This window comes from Oncorhynchus mykiss, chromosome 1 (genome assembly GCF_057628025.1).
Source record: "Oncorhynchus mykiss isolate SJ-2025 chromosome 1, ASM5762802v1, whole genome shotgun sequence".
NCBI lineage: Eukaryota > Metazoa > Chordata > Actinopteri > Salmoniformes > Salmonidae > Oncorhynchus > Oncorhynchus mykiss.
The window spans coordinates 54,677,436-54,689,748 of record NC_143022.1 but is presented as its reverse complement, the minus strand read 5'-3'; the positions used below and the strand labels follow the sequence as shown (position 1 = coordinate 54,689,748).

General features: G+C 41.8%; 2 long non-coding RNA genes across 2 annotated transcripts; both read right to left on the bottom strand.

The window, feature by feature from the left end:
• Positions 1-2,866: 2,866 nt before the first annotated feature.
• LOC110524804 (uncharacterized) lies at positions 2,867-5,403 on the bottom strand. The gene is made up of 3 exons (XR_016495902.1): positions 5,295-5,403; positions 4,987-5,115; positions 2,867-3,200 (listed from the first exon to the last, which is right to left on the bottom strand). It is a non-coding gene; the product is annotated as an uncharacterized LOC110524804 (long non-coding RNA).
• A 429-nt stretch (positions 5,404-5,832) lies between these two features.
• On the bottom strand, positions 5,833-10,774 carry LOC149985567 (uncharacterized). Its single transcript, XR_016495903.1, has 3 exons — positions 10,707-10,774; positions 6,734-7,649; positions 5,833-6,317 (listed from the first exon to the last, which is right to left on the bottom strand). It is a non-coding gene; the product is annotated as an uncharacterized LOC149985567 (long non-coding RNA).
• Positions 10,775-12,313: the final 1,539 nt, after the last annotated feature.

The window sequence follows — 12,313 nt, the reverse complement described above, 5'->3', positions numbered from 1 at the left end:
CTTCCTGACTGATGTCTAGAGATGTTGCTTCAATATATACACATACTTTTCCTACCTCATGAAGCTATCTATTTTGTGAAGTGCAGCAGTCCCTCCTGCAGCAAAGCACCCCCCGTCACAATTGGGATGGTGTTCTTCGGCTTGCAAGCCTCCCCCTTTTTCCTCCAAACATAACGATGGTCATTATGGCCAAACAGTTCTATTTTTGTTTCATCAGACCCGAGGGCATTTCTCCAAAAAAGTACGATCTTTGTCTCCATGTGCAGTTGCAAACCATAGTCTGGCTTTTTTATGGCAGTTTTGGAGCAGTGGCTTCTTCCTTGCTGAGTGGCCTTTCAGGTTATGTCGATATAGGACTCGTTTTAACTGTGGATGCAGATACTTTTGAACCTGTTTCCTCCAGCATCTTCACAAGGTCCTTTGCTGTTGTTCTGAAATTGATTAGCACTTTTTGCACCTAATTACGTTAATCTCTAGGAGACCGAACGCGTCTCCTTCCTGAGCGGTATGGCAGCTGCTTTGGTCCATGGTGTTTATACTTGCATACTATTGTTTGTACAGATGAACGTGGTACCTTCAGGCATTTGGAAATGGCTCCCAAGGATAAACTAGACTTGTGGAGGTCTACAATTTTTTTCAGAGGTCTTGGCTGATTTCTTTTGATTTTCCCATAATGTCAAGCAAAGAGGCACTGAGTTTCAAGGTAGGCCTTGAAATACATCTACAGGTACACCTCCAACTTACTCAAATGATGTTAATAAGCCTATCAGAAGTTTCTAAAGTCATGGCATCATTTTCTGGAATTTTCCAAGCTGTTTAAAGGCACAGTCAATTTAGTGTATGTAAACTTCTGACCACTGGAATTGTGATACAGTGAATTATAAGTGAAATAATGTGTCTGTAAACAATTGATGGAAAACTTACTTGTGTCATGCAGAAAGTAGATGTCCTAACCGCCTTGCCAAAACTATAGTTTGTTAGTAAGTCATTTGTGGAGTGGTTGAAAAACAAGTTTTAATGACTCCAACCTCAGTGTATGTAAACTTCCGACTTCGAACTGTATATACAGTACAAGTCAAAAGTTTGGACACACTTACTTTTCTACATTGTAGAATAATAGTGAAGACATCAAAACTATGAAATTACACATATGGAATCATTTAGTAACCAAAAAAGTGTTAAACAAATTTTAGATTCTTCAAAGTAGCCACCATTTGCCTTGATGACAGCTTTGCACACACTTGACATTTTCTCAACCAGCTTCACCTGGAATGCTTTTCCAAAAGTCTTGAAATAGTTCCCACATATGCTGGGCACTTGTTGGCTACTTTTCCTGCACTCTGCGGTCCAACTCATCCCAAAACATCTCAATTGGGTTGAGGTCAGGTGATTGTGGAGGCCAGGAAATTGCTATTTTATTAGGATCCCCATTAGCTGTTGCAAAAGCAGCAGCAGGTCATCTGATGCAACACTCCATTACTCTCCTTCTTGGTCAAATAGCCCTTACACAGCCTGGAGGTGTGTTGGGTCATTGTCTTGTTGAAAAACAAATGATAGTCCCAATAAGTGCAAATCAGATGGGATGGCATATTGCTGCAGAATGCTGTGGTAGCCATGCTGGTTAAGTGTGCCTTGAAATCTAAATTAATCACTGACAATGCCACCAGCAAAGCATCCCCACACCATCATACCTCCTCCATGCTTCACGGTGGGAATCACACATGTGGAGATCATCCGTTCACCTACTCTGCGTCTCACAAAGACATGGTGGTAGGAACCAAAAATCTCACATTTGGACTCACCAGACCAAAATACATATTTCCACCGGTCTAATGTCCATTGCTCGTGTTTCTTGGCCCAAGCAAGTCTCTTCTTATTATTGCTGTCCTTTAGTAGTGGTTTCTTTGCAGCAATTCGACCATGAAGGCCTGATTCACGTAGTCTCATCTGAAGAGTTGATGTTGAGATGTGTCTGTTACTTGAACTCTGTGAAGCATTTATTTGGGCTGCACTTTCTGAGGCTGGGTAACTAATGAACTTACCCTCTGCAGTAGAGGTAACTCTGGGTCTTCCTTTCCTGTGGTGGTCCTCATGAGAGCCAGTTTCAGCATAGCGCTTGATGGTTTTTGCGACTGCACTTGAAGAAACATTCAAAGTTCTAGACATTTTCCAGATTGACTGACCTTCATGTCCTAAAGTAATGATGGACTGTCGTTTCTCTTTTCTTATTTGAGCTGTTCTTGCTATAATATGGACATGGTCTTTTACCAAATAGGGCTATCTTCTGTATACCACCCCTACCGTGTCACAACACAACTGATTGGCTCAAAATCATTAAGGGAAGACATTCCACAAATTAACTTTTAACAAGGCACACCTGTTAATTAAAATGCATTCCAGGTGATTACCTCATGAAGCTGATTGAGAGAATGCCAAGAGTATGTCATCAAGGTGGTCCCAAATATTTGAAGAATCCCAAATATATATTTTGATTTGTTTAACACATTTTTTGGTTACTACATGATTCCATATGTGTTATTTCATCGTTTTGATGTCTTCACTATTATTCTACAATGTAGAATATAATAAAAATTAAGAAAAACCCTGGAATGAGTAGGTGTGTCCAAACTTTTGACTGGTACTGTATATAATTGTTTTTCGGTTCTCCTTTCCCATTTTGTATCACAAAGTGTAATGGACCTGTACAATAGTTCAGTTGGTGGTACTAATATAACATATTGGATGCCAGCCACCATTAAACCTCACCAAAGAAGAAGAACACTTATGGCAGGTCAAGGCTATGGCTAGGCAACTGTAAACATGCATGTTATATTTGCCTAGGCATTTGAAATAATGTAGTAAATAGAAGAATTGAAAAGTATTTTATTTAATATGTATGCAAATGATCACCATTCTGTCACTGTGGTAGACAGTTTTTTAAACTAATCATTGAAAAGTTATTTTGATGGTCAAACAACATAATAAAGATAGTTGTTCCTCATTCCTCCATCCACATAAGGGTGGGTTAAGGCCAGGGTTTGGGTGGTTGGACATTGTTTGGTTCAATATAGTCTGTGGTCAGAGTTGGGCAGGTGGGGTGTGGGGAGGGCAGTGACAGGCATGTTGCCAGGAGCCCCATCTTAACACAGCTTTGAGTGTCTCTGCCCGGGAACATCCCAGCCGTTATCCCACCTGCAAGACTAAGGAGAGGGGAAAGAGGGGTGAGTGGGAAACCTACATTTCACCTATGAAGTCAATTAAGTATTTTTTCATTTCATGTGTTTATTCCCTGCCCCTACATATCTTCATACCAATCTCCTACTCCTGAGACATTCACTGTTTCTTCTGTGGTCTGAGCCAAAGCAGGGTAGTGGATGGCGCATAGCTGACCCTTCTGACAAACAAAAACCATCATCATGGTATTCCCATCATGGTATGCTATAGGTATTCCCAAAGCTTACCCTTGTTCCTCTCCTAGGCAGCAGGTCTCTCCACACAGTAGCAATCCCATGGCCCCCAGGGTTACCACCACACAGCAGCACTGACATGGCCCCCAGGGTTACCACCACACAGCAGCACTGACATGGCCCCCAGGGTCACCACCACACAGTAGCACTCCCATGGCTACCACCACACAGCAGCACTGACATGGCCCCCAGGGTCACCACCACACAGCAGCACTGCCATTGCCCCCAGGGTTACCACCACACAGCAGCACTGCCATGGCCCCCAGGGTCACCACCACACAGTGCAGGTTGTCCAATAGGGGGCATGTGAGAACCATGGCACAGCTCAGAACCTCCTCCACAAAGCTAGTCAGCACTGCCGCCATAAGACAAGACCACATTCTCATTCGTAATATGCTTATCATATACACACACTCTTAAATAATCTGTATATCTCAACCCAATCCATGGGGACCCCCAGCCTTTCCACATCTTTGTTAAATTCCAACACTAGAAGACCTGATTCAAACAATCAAGGGCTTGATGATTAGTTGACTGGTTAATAAATCAGATAGTGTTGGAATAGTTCAAATATGTGAAGTGGTTGGTGGTCCCCGAGGATGGTGATGAAAAACATACACGCATTAGAAATGATCCAAGTACAGCATTTGCTGAAGTATTGCAGCTTATTCATGGTACACAGCTCAGCCAGGTTGGGGGAGGTGGAGGCCAGGGCCTTCCAGCTGTCAGACAGGAGATGATTGTATGCCTTGTCAGAATTAGCTGGCTCATACCACACTGCAACACAAGTTTATCAGATCAGGGTCCGTATGTATAAAGCGTCTCAGAGATGGAGTGCTGTTGATATCGGATCAGTTTTGCCTTTTAAATCATGGTGAATAAGATAATATGGAGAGGGGGGACCTGATCCTAGATCAGCACTTCTACTCAGATTCTTTGTGAATGGACCCTGATCAAACAGACATGCACCGATTATCACGGCTCAGGCTAAGACCCAGATGCACACAGGAGGCAGATAGTACGAGTCTCAGAGTGTATTATAGTTCAACGGGCAGGCAAAGGGTTGTAATCCAAATCAGAGTCGGACAGGTACAGGACAGCGGGCAGGATCAGGACAGGCAGAAAGGTCAGAACTGTGAAGACTAAGACAACCAAAAACTAGAGCACAGGGAACACGCTGGTAGGACTTGACGGGACAAGCCAAAGTAGCAACAGACAAACAGAGTACGCAGGTATTAATACACAGGGGATAATGAGGGGACACCTGGTGGGGGAGACCAGCACAAAGACAGGTGAAACAGTGACACGGATGGTGAAAAAATGGTGATTGATCACTATTGACGACTGTCGATTGTGGTTGCCATACAGACACACGAGAGAAAACCCCAGAAAGGTTCCCTCTAATTTAGTCCTGGGCAAAGTTGTTATTATTTCAGTGCTCTTCTCAACAACAACAACTATATCAACAACTTGATATATGTAGACTTTGATGTCTCGTACCTGCTTCAGAAATACTCACATACTGTTCTGTGATTTGCTGGCTGTTATGCCTGTCGCCCAATCCGAGACTCAGGTCACCGTTCTCAGTCATCCCGGCACAATAAGTTGCGGTCCTCTGCTCTTGAAGCCTGGCGACGCCTCTGGTGCACTTAGATAAAACAACAAGAAGAAGCAGCAATTTAATGTCATGCCGGAATACTATGGGAGAGGGATTCATTCTGCTTTGCATTTGGTCATAACAAACAGTTGTTACCACTCGCTAAGGGCCTGATTTAGAGTTGAAATAAGAGCACACAACACTGCTCCTAAACTTCTTTGCATATGTACCATGTGCTGAGAGTAGTTCAGTACAGCATCACTGTGAGAGTCAGTTCCAATGGCTGAGATGAACAGAGGTCTTTGTCCCATTCTGTTCAGAGAGTCTGTTGGGAAAAACATCCCAAAAGAACTCAACATTAACTCAATGTAATATTTGTACACCATATCCTCAAAACCAGTTGAAGTTTTGCAGATCAGGAAATTAAAACGAACCAGCAAGGTTCCTTCCTACTCCACCAGGGCCAACAAGGCCAACAATTCCAGTATTCGTCTGTCCAAATGTGAAATATAAAAGTAGTTATGTCTCAATCAAATAAACCCATTATATTAACATAATCTGAATGTTATAGACATACGCCTACAGTATACAGTACAGTGTGTTTGATGTAAGCCTATGTACCGCAAGCTACTCTGTTTTCCCCATTGCAATAAAATCCACGTTCACACCACCTATGATTTTTTTTAAACAAGCCACAGTGGTATTGTACAGCAAGCATGTCACCCACTGTCCATCATGCTAAAACTAAAGTGAGAAAAGATGGTGCACTCTATAAGACAAGATAAGAGGGGTTCACCTGCATTTGATGAGGAACATATGACTAGTACTTACAATTTTTGATAGTCAGAATCTTTCTCTTCCTCTTTTACGTGAAGACCAGGAATAGTCCTCTTCTTCTGCATTTGTTCAGACAGTGCACAGGCTATCTGCCTGCCCAACCTGACACTATTATGCATGTTGAGCGATATCTTTGGGAATATGAGGTTAAGGGACCTCATATAAAGTTATATGGAGAAATATATATAATATATATATATTTTAAGAACAACAATATGTCAGCTCATTACCTTTTTTTCCCACAATTTCTAACCTTACACTGAGATTGATTCTCTCTCTCTACCTCTACCACAGTCTTGTGTCACGGTATTGATCTGAGAAGGTAACTAGCTAGGACGGACTTTCCTCTAGGCAAATTCGTTGACCTTTTGAAGGATGAAGGGGGCGTCACATCTCTTCTTCTAATGCCTTTAGCACTAGAGGGGAAATTAGAAGGAAACAGAGACATAATCGTGTCACTAAGGTGAAACACTGAAACTTCTATTTTTTTCTCATGTTAGTGCAACCACAAAGAGACTCTGTGATAAAGGAGACTTCCTGTGATGTCAGCCATGCAAGCAGCTATCTAGAGTTCAGGAAATAACCGTTCAGAAAAACAACATGAGCACAGACAGACCATGAGAACCAAAAGACTAAGTGCTCAGTGAATGGGGCTCTGTAGCGATACTGACAAAACACAATATCACTATCAAATACCTAAGTAAGCAAAATACATATCCAAAAGAACATGGGGATTCAGCTACAGGTCGCAATTGTAAATGAGGCAACATGAAAAATCATATTATGTTCCATTTTGAGTGGAACATCCCTTTAAGCCTAATGCATTCCTTACTTGGCCTCTGCCAGTGCAGCCTGTATAGCGTCCTCAATCGGTTGGCCGGCTGCTGCATGCTCCTCAGGGATGGGCACAGCTAATAGCAGGTCGCTCTGTAGACCCAAGGACAGAGTACCCGCTGTAGGTCAGGAGAAAAAGACAGGTGTGCTGCATTATGAAGCGGTTGTAATACATTGTACAATTGATGACAATGTAAGATTTACGACTCCTTATAGTGTTTTATTATCAGCTTATAATGATCCTGACTAAATAACAGCCACTTTGAGTCACTTGACAAAGACAGGGATGCCAGCTCTGTATGCTGCTATCATGGTTCCTGATACAGTGGTGCCACCACAGAGACCTTGGAGAACACACACACACACACAAAACACACACACACACACACACACACACAAGAAAAACAGCAAAACACCAAATTGACTGACTTTTCAGTTGTTTGTCCAAAACTTGTCATGGGTAACACCTTACTGATGGCATAGGGCAGGTCTCGTCGGGACACTTTCAGCGACGTCTTACTCTGGGCTAGGCAGTCAAGTTCTTCTGAGGACAACCCTACATGTACGCTCCCCCCTTACTATGGCCTCCAACTCTTTGGCTGTGATGAATGAGGCAAAACTGGGATACTTAGCAACTGCCAGTACTAACTATGAATAAACAAAGGATACCGGTAGAAATAACCTCAATGAAATAGTACATAAAATACTGAAAGTGCATTTCTTTTTGAGACATAAACAACACGCACAACACCTTTACATCAGGAACTTTGTTAAACAAAATGGTTCTCTTTTACTGTACCTCACGCTGTGTGGGTAGGAAATGCCATGGGTAATAATGGTGCTCTCTAGCGCCACCACCGACCTGTATTCTGCCAACGCCTGGAATACTGACGGGTGGACTCTGAAGAGACCATCTAGGGAAAATAATAAGCATGAATTTTTCAGAAATCTAGAGAATAGAAAGGTACAACAAATTATGATAATTAAAACAAATTCAACATTCAATTGCAACATGATGCATAATCTACTAAGAAATGTTGAGATGCCATGTCTCAGGAGTTGAGCAGAAACTCTCCTCAGCAATCTCAACTCAGAATCTCTTAGGTAAACACTGACAGCAGAATAAAGAAATCAGAATCCAGAATCGGAAAGTGTTCAGACCCCTTGACCTTTTTCAAATTTTGTTACGTTACAGCCTTATTCTAAAATGTACTAAATACATGTTTTTCCTCATCAATCTATACAAAATACCCCATAATGATCAAGCGAAAACAGGTTTTTATGGTAGAGTGGCCAGTAAAAGGCACATGACAGCCCGCTTTGAGTTTGCCAAAAGGCACCTAGAGGACTCTCAGACCATGAGAAACAAGATTTTTTGGCCTGAATGCCAAGCGTCACATCTGGAAGAAACTTGGCACCATCCCTACGATGAAGCATGTTTGTAGCAGCATCATGCTGTGGGGATGTTTTTCAAAGTCAGGGACTGGAAGACTAGTCAGGATTGAGGGAAAGATGAATGGAGCAAAGTACAGAGAAATGCTTGTTGAAAATCTGCCGCTCCAGAGTTCTCAGGACTTCAGACTGAGGCAAAGGTTCACTTTTCAACACGACAACAACCCTAAGCACACAGCCAAGACAACGCAGGAGTGGCTTCGGGACAAGTCTCTGAATGTCCTTCAGTGGCCCAGCCAGACCCCGGACTTGAACCCGATCTAACATCTCTGGAGAGACCTGAAAATAGCTCTGCAGTGACGCTCCCCATCCAACCTGACAGAGCTTGAGAGGATCTGCAGAGAAGAATGGGATAAACTCCCCAAATAAAGGTGTGCCAAGCTTGAAGCGTCATACCCAAGAAGAATCAAGGCTGTAATCGCTGCCAAAGCTGCTTCAACAAACCAGAGTAAAGGGTCTGAATATTTATGTAAGTACAGTCGTGGCCAAAAGTTTTGAGAATGACACAAATATATTTTTGTCAGATGTTACTATGGAATATTGAAGCATAATTACATGCATTTCATAAGTGTCAAAGGCTTTTATTGACAATTACATGAAGTTGATGCAAAGAGTCAATATTTGCAGTGTTGACCCTTCTTTTTCAAGACCTCTGCAATCCGCCTTGGCATGCTGTCAATTCACTTCTGGGCCACATCCTGACTGATGGCAGCCCATTCTTGCATAATCAATGCTTGGAGTTTGTCAGAATTTGTGGGGTTTTGTTTGTCCACCTGCCTCTTGAGGATTGACCACAAGTTCTCAATGGGATTAAGGTCTCGGGAGTTTCCTGGCCTTGGACCCAAAATATCCCTGAGCCACTTAGTTATCACTTTTGCCTTGTGGAAAGGTGCTCCATCATGCTGGAAAAGGCATTATTTGTCACCAAACTGTTCCTGGATGGTTGGGAGAAGTTGCTCTCGGAGGATGTGTTGGTACCATTCTTTATTCATGGCTGTGCTCTTAGGCAAAATTGTGAGTAAGCCCACTCCCTTGGCTGAGAAGCAATCCCACACATGAATGGTCTCAGGATGCTTTACTGTTGGCATGACACAGGACTGATGGTAGGACTCATATAGTCTTCTCTGAACAAGCTTTTTACCCAAACAATCGGAAAGGGGATTCATCAGAGAAAATTACTTTACCCCAGTCCAAACCCTGTACCTTGCTTGCTTGTAACTTGCTTGCTTACCTCACTTGCTGGACATTCTTGCGCACCCTGAAGTCATCTTCACAACAATTGAACCGCTCTCCTTGAAGTTCTTGATGATCCGATAAATGGTTGATTTAGGTGCAATCTTACTGGCAGCAATATCCTTTCCTGTGAAGCCCTTTTTGTGCAAAGCAATGATGACGGCACGTGTTTCCTTGCAGATAACCATGGTTGACAGAGGAAGAACAATGATTCCAAGCACCGCCCTCCTTTTGAAGCTTCCAGTCTGTTATTCAAACTCAATTAGCATGACAGAATGATCTACAGCCTTGTCCTCGTCAACACTCACACCTGTGTTAACGAGAGAATCCCTAACATGATTTCAGCTGGTCCATTTGTAGTAGGGATGAAATGCAATGGAAATGTTTGTTTGGGATTCAGTTAATTTGCATGGCAAAGAGGGACTTTGCAATTAATTGCAATTCATCTGATTACTCTACATAACATTCTGGAGTATATGCAAACTGAGGCAGCAGACTGTTAAAATTACTATTTGTGTCATTCTCAATTTTTTTGGCCATGACTGTACAGGCATACTTGTAGAGTACATGAAGTTGCAGAAAACAGATTTCTCAGTCTTGGATTTCCAGCATCAAAAGCAGCAGTGAGTAGCCTACCCCGACACTGCAAGGCAAACATCCAGTTCAACCATTCAGGACATTTTCCATGCTCCAGTTAGTTGGAACAAATTAACTCCCACCTATTGGGGCACACTCAGCAAGCAACCTACACCCCAATATCAGTGCTGTTTGCAACATTGTGAAATTTGTGGAGTGGTCCATGTTCCTATTGATTTCTTATCCCACTCTATACAATAACTTATTCTCAATAAGCTATATGTAAAGTTAATTATTGAATTGTTCATACTTATCAATATAAAGTCATAATGGTGGAGCAAAACACAGTCAACAGTGTAACTTAATGGAACAACTCCTTGAAAAGAAGTGAGGAATGGGCTCTGTCAAAGATATGGTCACATTCTGTATAAAGTTCACACAAAAAAGGCCTTAGACATTAACAATAACAACGGCAATGATTCAATACCAAGTAACTCACAATCACAACATGCTGCTATGTAACAGACATGAGAATGTCTTTCAGGATCTGAGTCAATAGTTGACATTACAATTCCTTAAGATTTAAGGCATACTCGTACATTCATCACTAACTTATTATAAAAATGACACCAGGCATCCCATTTCCCATAATTCACATCAGCTCATTATGAAATAAACTTTGTCTCCAACAATGCTGAACAAATCCTTACCTTCCCCAGCATGTGAGAAATTAGAAACTGAGGAATGACAGCCATTTTGCCCAGAAGAGTGAGTGAACTTTGACCCAGCCATGCTTTTTGTTGACACAGCTTGCCTGACTTTAACATAGAACTCTCTGGCCTTGATCTTTGATGGATTCACCCAGTCTCACTGAGTTTGCGCAATTGGGAATTAACATTTTCATATAAGAATAAGACCAGAAAACTATACTGTATGTAGAAATATAGATCCATAGTTATCAATGCAAAGAGTTGTACAATTCAACTAAGGGAGAACTTTTCATACCATAAAATTCAATATATGATGACATGGACAGATGAGTAATGACATTTAAAAAAACAGGAAAAAAGGGTAATGTAATCAAAGTTGAATATGTCTTACATACAGTATAGTTTAGTTCAGGGGTCACCAACCTTTTCTGAGTCAAGTCAAAAAGCAAGCCGAGATCTGCCGCTCAGATTCTTTTTAAACATTAACCTAAAAAAAAAGCTATGTAAGATTGAGCTTTGTGCAGTAGGCCAAATACATGATCACAGCATATTGGTTATATGCCTGGCCTGCCAATATTGTTCTTCTCTGACAATATTATATTTCAAAACTTGAGCTTTGATTACAAAATAGAACAGTTGGTGTAGCACTTTCAAGGCACAACTGAGCATAAACGAAACTTTATATAACTAGACAAGTCAGTTAAGAACAAATTCTTAGTTACAATGACGGCCTACTCGAAACTCGAGTAGCACCGCATCTGACTCATGCACAAATTCATGTTGTTCCTATGACCAGAGAAAGTGAAATATTCCTCGATATTATAAAATAGACACGACGAACTGCTAATAATAATACAAAAACGCAAGGATGTCAATACACTTGCCTACTCATTCATTGCAGCTGCAGTGCGAGTGGAAGTAGTAAAGAAGCACTTTTTATGTTTTGTAACAGTGCTGAATATTTTTTCATAAAAACAGCAGCTCTTTGCGGTATAATTTGACTCTCTCTCTGTGGCCATGGTTTTAAAAGTTATTAAATGATACGTAGGCTAGTATCAAACGTTGATGTGGGCGGGGGTCGTTGAAGGTCTGTAAGTACGGGGATTTTAACCACAGATCCCCCTGTCCGCCTGATAGACGGATTTGGTATTTTCTCACAAATTAAATGGTTCAAAATGGGAACACTTTGCTTACCTGGTGCACAGGGCATCTCAAACAAGTGCACATACGGCCAATAGTGCAGCACGAAAACAAAAAAAAGTTTGCAGATCCAACACCACCTGAAAGAGTCAATTAATTAACTTTATTTGACAAATTGAAAATGCATTTTCTCCAGTTCACTCCAGTTCACTCCAGTTCACATTTGGGAGTGGGTGAGAGGTTGTGTGGTGGCTCTAGGAGTTTTTATGCAAAGCGTCTGCTAAATGCATACATTTTATGTATGGGTGGTCCCGGGAATCGAACCCACTAGAGGAAGGCCCTAAAAATTGTCCAAGACTCTAGCCATCATAGTAATAGACTGTTTTCTCTGCTACCGCATGGCAAGCGGTACCGGAGCGCCAAGTCTAGGTCCAAGAGGCTTCTAAACAGCTTCTACCCCCAAGCCA